This window comes from Neltuma alba, unplaced genomic scaffold (genome assembly GCF_004799145.2).
Source record: "Neltuma alba isolate B1F8T4 unplaced genomic scaffold, ASM479914v2 tig00006564_pilon, whole genome shotgun sequence".
Lineage (NCBI taxonomy): Eukaryota > Viridiplantae > Streptophyta > Magnoliopsida > Fabales > Fabaceae > Neltuma > Neltuma alba.
The window spans coordinates 1-7,870 of record NW_021634499.1 but is presented as its reverse complement, the minus strand read 5'-3'; the positions used below and the strand labels follow the sequence as shown (position 1 = coordinate 7,870).

At 37.7% G+C, this 7,870-nt stretch overlaps 1 pseudogene; it reads left to right on the top strand.

Moving 5' to 3' along the window:
* Positions 1-2,501: 2,501 nt before the first annotated feature.
* LOC114750628 (ATP-dependent RNA helicase DEAH11, chloroplastic-like) lies at positions 2,502-7,864 on the top strand (annotated as a pseudogene).
* Positions 7,865-7,870: the final 6 nt, after the last annotated feature.

The window sequence follows — 7,870 nt, the reverse complement described above, 5'->3', positions numbered from 1 at the left end:
ATATACTTTTAGCCCTTCAATCCTAAAATTTTTTTAAAAAATAATGACATTAAAATCTTAAATGTTGGTAAAATATTATCAAATGCTAACATATTAAATTTAATTTTCAAAATATCCATGATTGCTACAAAAAAAATCATCATTAAAGTCTAATGATTTTAAGGTTAAAGAACCAAATATTTGCTTTTTAAAGTTGAAAGATCAAATTAAAATCTTGTATAAAGTTAAAAGACTAAACGTATAGTTTAGCCTTGTTTTTAAAATCAACTTTGGTGAGTGCCAAGCATAATAAATTAGAGAATGACAAATGCTTATACTGTCAGGCGTTGAAGGAAGGCACGTTGTCCGGCAACCCACGACCTTGCTCCTTGACGTAGTCCACAAGGTTGGCTTGCAGGCAGGATAAAGAAACAAAGGTGGTGAATCAATCAGCCATGAATGATGAGGGTTTTTGGTTATTGGGGCTGGAGTGTTTGATTTGGCTTTTTAGAAATCATTTTACAATATTCAAAGTACTACTTTATGTGATAGAAGTTTTATTTTGATTTATGTAAAAGTATATTTTTTTAAGTGTTTTTAATATATTTCAAACACCTCCTAAAGAGATAATGAACAATAAATGGGAGGAGTATTTGAGTAATGGTTCTTAATTGGTAACTATGGCCGGAGAGGTACTTATCCTCTCTTTTTTCCCTCCCTCTTCCTTCTTTTTCTCTTTTTATAATCATTAAGCTAATATTTGAATGGTTGTAATCTTTTATAAAATTATTATTAAAATGTTAAATTTTAAATTAAAAATAATTAATTAAATTTAAATGGCTAAATTTGGACATGAATTATGCAATAGTGCTGCAATAAAAAAACAAAAAATAATATTTTGTATAAAATTAAATCCAGACCATTCCACCGCGGCGTTTTTTTTCTGTTCACCTTATTTCGGAGACCCCAAAGAATCCTCCTCCTCCATCACTCTTTTTTGTTTTTTTTTAAGTTCTCCTGATTTTTATTCTCATATAAGCCTCCCATGCCTCACATTTCAACTATATATATTCCTCTGGTCCTACACAGAGAGGGGGGAGAAATTCTTTAAGATTTTCCCCTCATACCGAGTTTTCCGCTGTTGTTTTCTCAAGAACAAGAAGGAGGTTTTAGATTGTCTTGGATTTTGTCCTCAAATTATAGAATGTTCTGGGCTTGGGTATAAGCTCGCAGAATGCTGCAGAGAATCATAATTTGCTTTAGGAACATGCCACGGGTGGTAACCTTGCTTACTATGTAAAAAAGGGTAGGTACTTATCAAAGTGATATGTCCAATCTAGATTTGATACTTTTAGTTAATTAGTTTTAAATAATTTTTTCAGGGACCAAAAAGATGATTGAGGGTTATTTTTATTCTGGAGTGTTTGGGTCATTTTTTTAGTTAATTAGTTTTAATTGTCATTGAAAGTCTTTAATAAGCGTATCACATCAAAATATTAAAAACGATTAAAGGAAACAACAAAAAGCGCTGAGCAAATTTTTTTTTTTTTTTAAAAAGAGCCCCCCATCAACTTCCGCGTCTTGGTAACAAAAAAAGAGAGGGTGATTAAGAATTTAAAAAAAAATAAATCAAAACTATGAGAAAGTTTAATTAAAAAGTTTCCATCGTTTTACTTTACACATGTTGAAATTTAACCTGCCAATCCGTCACTGTTTACTTTGGAACAAAGTCTTAAAGCAAAAGCAAAATAGAGAAGAAATTAAAGCGTTCGTTCTCTGCGAGTCTCACGAGATTCTCGAGCAAGATGAGTTACGAAGCAAATAAAATGATCATGTCGTCTGTTAGTTTGCTTAGCTAAATTTTTTGAAATCCTTTTTGAAATCCCCATAAAGGTTCTTCATGAAATTTCTTCTATCTAACATTGTTAATAATAATAATAAAATTAAAATTATATTTAAATAATGATAAATAATTATCAGAATTATATTAAATTATGTTCTTCTTATTCAATCTTCTTGCTTCTTGATGATACATATTTATAAGTGATTTTAATAAATGAAATGTAAACATGATCAACATTTTCAAAATCACTTATAAAAAAAAAATGTAAACAGAAATTACGGTTTAATGATCATCGCCACTTTCAACAAATATCATCCATAAAAATCATGATTACCTAAAATCACAATTATTTACTACTAATCCGATCAGTGCCTAAATCTCTTTAACGGAATGTTTAGATGAAAACAAAATTATGGTTTTAAAAATGTTTTTACGGTATATGAAATAAATATATAAAAGAGTTTATTTCGATTTATAAAAAATTATTTTTGAAAATCATTTTTCTCCTAATCAAACACCCCTTAAATCTCAAGTTTCGATCCAACCTATTTAAAAATTTGTATTTTATAAAAAAAATACAGAGATAATAATTAATTATTATCATTATTGAAAAAGAACACGAAGAATTGCTTTTGCTCTTTGAAATTTCGAAGCATCGTCTTCGTCTCCTTAATCGGTACTCTTTCTCACACCGTCTTTCTCCTTCTTTCAGAGTCTTCCTCACACACACGCACACACACTCACTCTTGACTCCCACATTCAGAACAATTTCTTCTTTCTAGGGTTTCTGCTTCGTTCATCTATGCCATGAAGAAGGCCTACCGACCCATTCACCATACGGGTTTCCCGCGAAACCCGGAATTCCATCGAAATTCTCACCCTCCCTCCAATTTTCGTCCCCGCTGGAAACCAGAATTTCGCCCCAATCAACGCCTGGACCGTCCACTGGAAACCTTTTCTCATGCCCGTCGACCTAATTTCGTCGTTCTGCTCCGCTCTGGCCGCCGCGATTTCACCAGGGCGGATGTCGAGGTCTTGATCACAAAATGCAAGTCCAAGCCCGAGAATTTTAGTGTTTTCCCCGGTGATCATGTTGCCGCCCGCCTAAACTTTTTTCAGTGGTGCGACGCGCTTGAGGCCTTTGTTTTCTTTTGGGAGTTTTGCCTCAATGAAGTTCATGAATTTATTCCGGAGCTCAAATCGCATGTTCTCGTACCTTCTGACATGGACGAGCTACGTGACCGACTTCGGTCCCTTTTCGCTGGTCATGTCAAGGGCTTAATGGAAGGCAAGGAAGTCAAAAGATGGCGTGAGGAAAGTGAGCGTGCCTCGAAGGAACTTGCGCGTTTAATGTATTTACTCCAAAAGCCGAATTCAATCGGCTCGTGGGAGGAGCTCCAAGAAAAGACAAAAGGGATACATTCAGAGAAAAAATTGATTGAAAGGAGAATAAAGGAGTTTCAGTCTGCCATGGAGTGTATATTGCGGTATCTCGAGAACAGCGAGGAGGATGAGGGTGGTATCTCTGTTTTCCGAAAATTGAAGTTTGATGAAACTTCGGATTGGAAGCGTATACATAGGATGATAATGCGGGAGCGTCGCAGACTTGAGGAGGGATTACCCATTTATGCTTACCGGATGGATATTCTTGAGGAAATACATTCTCAACAGGTACCTTATACGTACGTTTAAAAATATCGTAATTTCTTTTGAATTTGGTCAGTGGCTCGCTTTATCCAGCTGCTTGATTCTGAATATGCATACTGGGAATGCTTGAATTCTTATCTCTATGGAGGGCGTTTCGTTCATGCTATCACTTTAACTTGAAATCTGGTTTTTTAAGAGTTTTCAATTTGAGCCCACCTTGTTTATTGTTGACCGAAGAGGATTGTCATGTAGGAGCTTGAGTCCAACGGACCCAGCTTCCTTTTTTTTTTTTTTTTTTTTTTGGGGGGGGGATTAGTGGAGCTCTGATCTTATCAGTGTCGCTATTAGGAATTGGTTCTCCTTCTAAACAAGAAACCATAACTTTCTTTTTTTCTCGTTTATTTGATATTGCTTTGACTGTTCTTCTAACTAGTATATATGCACACAGATAATGGTCTTAGTTGGAGAGACTGGCTCTGGTAAGAGTACGCAGTTGGTACAGTTTCTTGTTGATTCAGGCATAGGTGCTAATGAATCCATTGTATGCACTCAGCCTCGAAAGATTGCTGCCAGGTCATTGGCACTGAGGGTACGGGAAGAAAGTAGTGGATGCTATGGAGACAATTCAATCAAGTTTTATCCAACATTTTCATCCTCAAATGAGTTCAATTCTGGAATAATATTCATGACAGACAACTGTCTATTGCAGCAGTACATGAGTGATGATAATTTGTCTGGGATCTCATGCCTCATAATTGATGAGGCTCATGAAAGGAGCCTAAATACAGATCTACTGCTGGCATTGGTAAAGAGTTTGCTCTGTAGGAGGGTTGAAATGCGGCTCATCATTATGTCTGCTACAGCTGATGCAAAGCAGCTATCTGATTACTTTTATGGTTGCGGAATATTTCATGTGGTAGGGAGAAACTTTCCAGTCGATGTGAGATATGTTCCTTCTGCTTATGAGGGACACCTTGGTCCTACCATTGTTGCCTCATATGTTTCTGATGTAGTGAGAATGGCTACTGAAATTCACAGAACAGAGAAAGAGGGAACAGTTCTTGCCTTTTTGACCTCACAGATGGAGGTAGAATGGGCTTGTGAAAAGTTTGAAGCTCTCTCTGCTGTAGCATTGCCCTTACATGGCAAGCTTTCACCTGAAGAGCAGTTATGTGTTTTCCAGAACGTCCCTGGAAAAAGAAAGGTGATATTTGCAACTAATCTTGCGGAGACATCGCTCACAATTCCTGGGTGAGGTATGTCATAGATCCTGGGTTGGTTAAAGATAGTCGATATGAGCCTGGCAGTGGAATGAGTGTCCTTAAAGTTTGCCGGATCAGCCAAAGCTCTGCTAATCAACGGGCTGGTCGTGCTGGGAGGACTGAGCCTGGTAGATGTTATAGGCTCTACTCAGAACTTGATTATGATTCTATGGCACCAAATCAAGAACCTGAGATTCGACGAGTTCATCTTGGTGTAGCAGTGTTGAGAATTCTTGCCTTGGGAGTGAAGAATGTGCAGGATTTTGATTTTGTTGATGCTCCAAGTCCTAGCTCTATTGAGATGGCAATTAGGAATCTAATTCAATTAGGAGCAATTAGATTGAACAATAATAATTATGAATTAACTGAAGAAGGCAGGTACTTGGTAAAAATGGGTGTTGAGCCTCGGCTTGGTAAACTTATTCTTGGCTGTTACCAGTATGGTTTGGTCAAAGAAGGTCTTACCCTTGCAGCCGTGATGGCCAATGCCAGTAGCATTTTTGCAGAGTAGGTAATGAAGATGATAAACACAGATCTGATTGTCGCAAGGTGCAATTTTGCCATTGTGATGGTGACCTCTTTACTCTTCTATCTGTATATAAGGAATGGGAAGCTTTGCCCCGAGAGAGGAGAAACAAATGGTGTTGGGAAAACAGTATTAATGCCAAGTCCATGAGGAGATGTCAAGACACCATTAAGGATTTGGAATCTTGCCTTGAGTATGAACTTGATGTTGTTGCTCCAAGCTACTGGCGATGGGATCCTTACAACTCTTCTGATGTGATCGGTATCTGAAAAGGGTTATACTGTCCTCACTTTCTGAGAATGTTGCCATGTACTCTGGATGCCATCAACTTGGTTATGAAGTGGCATTGACTGGGCAGCTTGTTCAACTGCATCCATCTTGTTCGTTGCTAGTATTCACTGAGAAACCTAGCTGGGTAGTTTTTGGTGAGATACTCTCTGCTTCAAATCAATATTTGGTCTGTGTGAGTTCTTTTGACTTTGAATCATTGTGCAGCATTGGCCCTCCCCTTTTGTTTGATGTATTTCGGATGGAAAGAAAGAAGTTGCAAATGAAGATGTGGACTGGTCTTGGCTGTATTCTGCTTAAGAGATTTTGTGGAAAGGGAAACTGTAATCTGCTTGGTCTTGTGTCACGCATAAGGACAGCTTGCATGGATGAACGTATCTTCATTGATGTTAACGTTGACCAGAATGAAGTTCATCTTTATGCCTCCCCATCTGACATGGAATTGGCTATTGCGATGGTTAATGAAGCTCTGGAATATGAGAGAAAATGGCTGCGTACTGAATGCTTGGAGAAATGTTTGTATCATGGGTCTGGAGTCTCATCTCCAGTAGCTTGTTTGGATCTGGTGCCGAGATAAAGCATGTGGGAAGTTGAAAACCAGTGCTTGAGTGTTGATGTATGCCATCCAAATATAAGTGCATTAATGATAAGGATCTTTTGATGTTCCTTGAAAGAATTCCTCAGGTTGTATCTGTGCTGTGCACAAGTTTACAAATGTAGTGCAGGAAGTTGAAGTTGAAGAAGAGAGAAGTGGGGCAGGATATCGTTTCTCTCCCCTGATGCGGCTAAAAGAGCTACTGAGCTAGATGGAGTGGATTTTCATGGTTCATCCCTGAGATATTTCATTCACAGGCTACTAACGGAGGGGATAAAACATTTCCATTCCCTGCTGTTAAAGCCAAATTGTGTTGGCCTCGTAGACCTAGCAAGGTTTTGGTATTCTTAAATGTGAAATAAAGGATGTTAATTTAATTTTAAAAGATTTCTATAACCTTGTAATAGGAGGGAGGGTATGTTCGTTGGTGTGAAGCTGGCAGAAGGGGCTTGGATAGTATTGTGATTGGCGGACTCATAAAGAACTCTCAGAAGCTGAAATTTTAGATGTACTAAGAACTGCTACAAGTAGGAGGATTCTGGATTTTTTCTTGGTGAGAGGAGATGCTGGTGAGAATCCTCATGGAATGTTGTGAGGAGGCGCTTGTAAAAGAAATTTCTCCTTTTATGCCTAAAAGGCACCCCCACACGACTCTTGCTGTGTTCAGGTGTATCCACCTGAGCCAAAGGATGCCTTCACGAGAGCTTTGGTCACTTTTGATGGAAGATTACATTTGGAGGCAGCAAAGGCTTGGAGCAAATTGAAGGGAAGGTATTGCCTGGATGTCTTCCTTGGCAGAAGATAAAGTGCCAGCAGTTGTTTCATAGCTCCTTGACATTCCCCGTTCCTGTTATCGTGTGATTAAGGAACCACTGGATAAGTTACTTGCTAGCTTCGCCTGTATAAAGGGTACTTTATCACTTGTAACTCCTAATTTTTTCCCCTTAAATTTCATATATCTGTTCCTTCTATACCAAATCTACATGGTTGCAATCCCTGGTTCACTTTTTGAGGCGAAGAACTTATAATCTGATTATTGCTTAAGCTTATTCTTACCATTTATTTGTGAATGTTATTCCAGATTCTGATGAAAAGCATTTTTTTCTTCTTGTTATTTTGCTGAGATGCACTTGAGAATTTTGGGAAAAAGGAAGTGATTAATTCGTTTTTCTTATGGGGTCCTTCGCTCTTGTATTATTCTTTTAATAGTTTGTGCCACTGGAAGTTATATTTGTATGAGATTTTACTAATCCCATTTCATTTCCGTAACTGAGTCTCATGGAACTCTAATGTGAGGCATATGTAGTATATGGTGATAAAATTATAGCAAAAGAAATGGAAGTTGTATAAGGAAAATTGTACACTCTTGCAGTTTTATTTTCTAAGCCTCACATGGATTGTTGGAAGACTGTTTACGCAGTCAAATCATTAAATCTACTGCACATTTAAATATATTTCTTACTGTGATATGAGTGCTAACATGTATTTCTATGATAAAGGTCTTGAGTGGAACCTAGACATGACTGCTAATGGTTCCTACCGCATCCAAAAAAACAGCTAATGCCACCAAAGACAGTGGCAGAGGTTGAGGAGACATCTTGAAGAACTCACAAGGGGGAAAACAATTGTCCACAAGAGTCTTTCCTTCCGGTTCTACAACTGCTATTGTCCAGAGATGGCATTAATTTAAAAGCTCAGTACAGCAAGAGACAGAAACATACATTCTTTTT